General features: G+C 37.6%; 1 non-coding gene across 1 annotated transcript; it reads left to right on the top strand.

The window, feature by feature from the left end:
- The first annotated feature begins 2,145 nt into the window (after window positions 1–2,145).
- On the top strand, window positions 2,146–2,253 carry LOC112752119 (small nucleolar RNA R71). Its single transcript, XR_003176561.1, has one exon. It is a non-coding gene; the product is annotated as a small nucleolar RNA R71 (small nucleolar RNA).
- The last annotated feature ends 1,591 nt before the right edge of the window (window positions 2,254–3,844 follow it).

Genomic DNA, 3,844 nt, shown 5'->3' with positions numbered 1-3,844 from the left:
GAATAAGTGCTTCCTCTTCCTGTGAATTTAAAGCAGAGCTTATGATCACTGGAAAAGTGTCACCTTCTCCCAGAAATGCATATTTCAAGGATGGTGGTAGTGGCTTAAGCTCGGGTTTAGGAGGTTTTTCCTCTTTCAGAAGAAAGTTTATAGGCTCTTTCATGTCCCCTGAATCCTCCAAATCAGGCTGAACATCTTTAAAGATGTCTTCCAACTCTGATTCGAGACTCTCAGCCATGTTGATCTCTTCTACCAAAGAGTCAATAAGATCAACTTTCATGCAGTCTGTTGATGTGTCTGGATGCTGCATGGCTTTGACAGCGTTCAACTTGAACTCATCATCGTTGACTCTCAGGGTTATTTCCCCTTGTTGGACGTCAATGAGGGATCGTCCAGTTGCTAGGAAGGGTCTTCCTAGAATGAGAGTAGCACTCTTGTGCTCCTCCATTTCCAGCACAACAAAGTTAGTGGGAAAGGCGAATGGCCCAACTTTGACAATCATGTCCTCAATCACGCCTGATGGGTATTTAGTGGAACCATCAGCAAGTTGGAGACATATCCGGGTTGGTTTAACTTCTTCAGTTAAGCCAAGCTTCCTGATAGTGGATGCAGGTATTAGGTTGATGCTTGCCCCAAGATCGCATAAAGCTATCTTGGTGCAATTATCTTCTAATATGCATGGTATCAGAAAGCTCCCAGGGTCTTTAAGCTTTTCAGGAAAGCTCTTCAGAATGACTGCACTGCATTCTTCAGTGAGGAGAACTCTTTCTGTTTCTCTCCAATCCTTCTTATGACTCAAGATCTCTTTCATGAACTTGGCATAAGAAGGTATTTGCTCAAGTGCTTCTGTAAATGGAATCTTTATTTCAAGAGTCTTGAGGTAATCTGCAAAGCGAGCAAATTGCTTATCCTGCTCCTCTTTCTGGAGTTTTTGAGGATAAGTTATCTTGGCTTTATATTCTTCAACCTTAGTTGCTGCAGGTTTATTGCCTACAGAAGTGGTTGAAGAAGCCTTTTTAGAGGGGTTGTTATCAGTATTTGTGTGTGTCTGATCCCTCACTGGAACTTGAGTGCCAGAGTTAGAAGCTAGAGTGAAACTGGACGCCAGTTCCTTGTCTGCTCCCGGCGTCTGAACGCTAGAACTGTGCTCTTTCTGGGCGTTCAGCGCCAGATCCTGCCCATTTCATAAGTTGTGAATTCAGTAACATCCTCATTCTCTTCAGAAGAGGAATACTCATCAGAGCTCATGAAGGGTATAAGGAGGTTCAATGGAATCTCTATGGTCTCTAGATGAGCTTCAGAATCCTTTGGTTCCTCAGAGGGAAGCTCCTTATTGACCACTGGACGTCCCAGGAGGTCTTCCTCCTTGGGATTCACGTCCTCTCCTCTCCTCACAGGTTCGGCCATGGTGCTTATGTCAATGGCCTTGCACTCTCCTTTTGGATTCTCTTCTGTATTGCTTGGGAGAGTACTTGGAGGGATTTCAGTGATCCTTTTACTCAGCTGGCCTACTTGTGCTTCCAAATTTCTAATGGAAGACCTGGTTTCATTCATGAAACTCACAGTGGCCTTAGATAGATCAGAGACTAGATTTGCTAAATTAGAAGCATTTTGTTTAGAGTTCTCTATCTGTTGCTGAGTGGATGATGGAAAAGGCTTGCTATTGCTAAACCTGTTGCTTCCACCATTATTAAAGCCTTGTTGAGGCTTTTGATCCTTCCATGAGAAATTTGGATGATTTCTCCATGATGAGTTATAGGTGTTTCCATAAGGTTCACCTAAGTAATTCACCTCTGCTATTGCAGGGTTCTCAGGATCATAAGCTTCTTCTTCATAAGAAGCCTCTTGAGTACTGTTGGATGCAGCTTGCATTCCATGTAGACTGTGAGAGATCATATTGACTTGCTGAGTCAATATTTTATTCTGAGCCAATATGGCATTCAGAGTATCAACTTCAAGAACTCCCTTCTTCATAGGCGTCCCATTACTCACAGGATTCCTTTCAGAAGTGTACATGAACTGGTTATTAGCAACCATGTCAATGAGTTCTTGAGCTTCTGCAGGCGTTTTCTTGAGCTTCTCCAGTGACATCTTTGATAGCTCAGATAAACCATCATAGAATATATCCAGGATGGTCCATTCTGAAAGCATGTCAGAAGGACACTTTTTGGTCAACTGCTTGTATCTTTCCCAAGCTTCATAGAGGGATTCACCTTCTTTCTGTCTGAAGGTTTGAACATCAGCTCTAAGCTTGCTCAGCTTTTGAGGAGGAAAGTACTTGGCTAAGAAAGCCGTGACCAGCTTATCCCAAGAGTTCAGGCTATCTTTGGGTTGAGAATCCAACCACAATCTAGCTCTGTCTCTTACAGCAAAAGGGAAAAGCATGAGCCTGTAGACTTCAGGATCTACTCCATTAGTCTTAACAGTATCACATATCTACAAGAATTCAGTTAAGAACTGAAAAGGATCTTCAGATGGAAGTCCATGAAACTTGCAGTTCTGCTGCATCAGAGAAACTAATTGAGGTTTCAGCTCAAAGTTGTTTGCTCCAATGGCAGGAATGGAGATGCTTCTTCCATGTAAATTGGAATTAGGTGCAGTAAAGTCACCAAGCATCTTCCTTACATTATTATTATTTTCGGCTGCCATCTCCTCTGCCTGTTCGAAAATTTCTGAAAGGTTATCTTTGGATTGTTGTCTTTTAGCTTCTCTTAGTTTCCTTTTTAGAGTCCTTTCAGGTTCTGGATCTGCTTCCACAAGAATGTTCTTATCCTTGCTCCTGCTCATATGACAAAGAAGAGGGCACAGAAAAAATAATAATAATAATATGGATCCTTTATACCACAGTATAGGGATCCCTTTGTGAGTGGAAGAAAAGAGGGGGAGAAAGAGTGTGATGTAAAGAAAGAAACACAACTGTGAGGATGGCAGAGATGTGAGATGAGATGTTAGTAGATGAATAAATAAATAGAATAAGATGAGAGAGAGAGAATTTTTCGAAAATTATTTTTGAAAAAGGGTTCGTGATTTTTGAAAATAATTTTTGAAAACGGTTAGTAGTTTTCAAAAATTAAAATTAGAAATTAAAATAATTAATTAATTAAAAAGAAATTTTGAAAAAAGGGGGGAAGATATTTTCGAAAATTACAGAGAGAGTTAGTTAGGTGGTTTTGAAAAAGATAAGAAACAAACAAAAAGTTAGTTAGTTAGTTGAAACAAATTTTGAAAAGATAAGAAGTTAGGAAGTTAGAAAAGATATTTTGAAAAGATATTTTTGAAAAAGATAAGATAAGAAGATATTTTAGAAACTAATTTTGAAAAAGATTTAATTTTTAAAATCTCAATTAATGACTTGATTCACAAGAAATCACAAGATATGATTCTAGAATTTAAAGTTTGAATCTTTCTTAACAAGCAAGTAACAAACTTCAAATTTTTGAATCAAAACATTAATTGATTATGTTATTTTCGAAAATTTGGTATAAAAAATAAGAAAAAGATTTTTGAAAAATATTTTTGAAATTTTCGAAAATAACTAAGAATTTTGAAAAAGATTTCATTTTTGAAAAAGATTTTGAAAAAGATAAGATTTTCAAATTGAAAATTTGATTTGACTCATGAGAAACAATTTGATTTTAAAAATTTTTGAAAAAGTCAATCCAAATTTTCGAATTTGATGAGAGAAAATGGGAAAGATATTTTTTTGATTTTTGAATTTTTATGATGCAAGAGAAAAACACTAAAAAGATGCAATGCATGAAATTTTTAGATCAAAACAATGAATGCATGCAAGGATGCTATGAATGTCAAAATGAACACCAAGAACACTTTGAATGTCATGATG

The sequence above is a fragment of the Arachis hypogaea genome, chromosome 15 (assembly GCF_003086295.3).
Source record: "Arachis hypogaea cultivar Tifrunner chromosome 15, arahy.Tifrunner.gnm2.J5K5, whole genome shotgun sequence".
Taxonomy (NCBI): Eukaryota; Viridiplantae; Streptophyta; class Magnoliopsida; order Fabales; family Fabaceae; genus Arachis; species Arachis hypogaea.
Note: the sequence above shows the minus strand (reverse complement) of the source record. Positions and strands in the feature narration are given on the sequence as shown.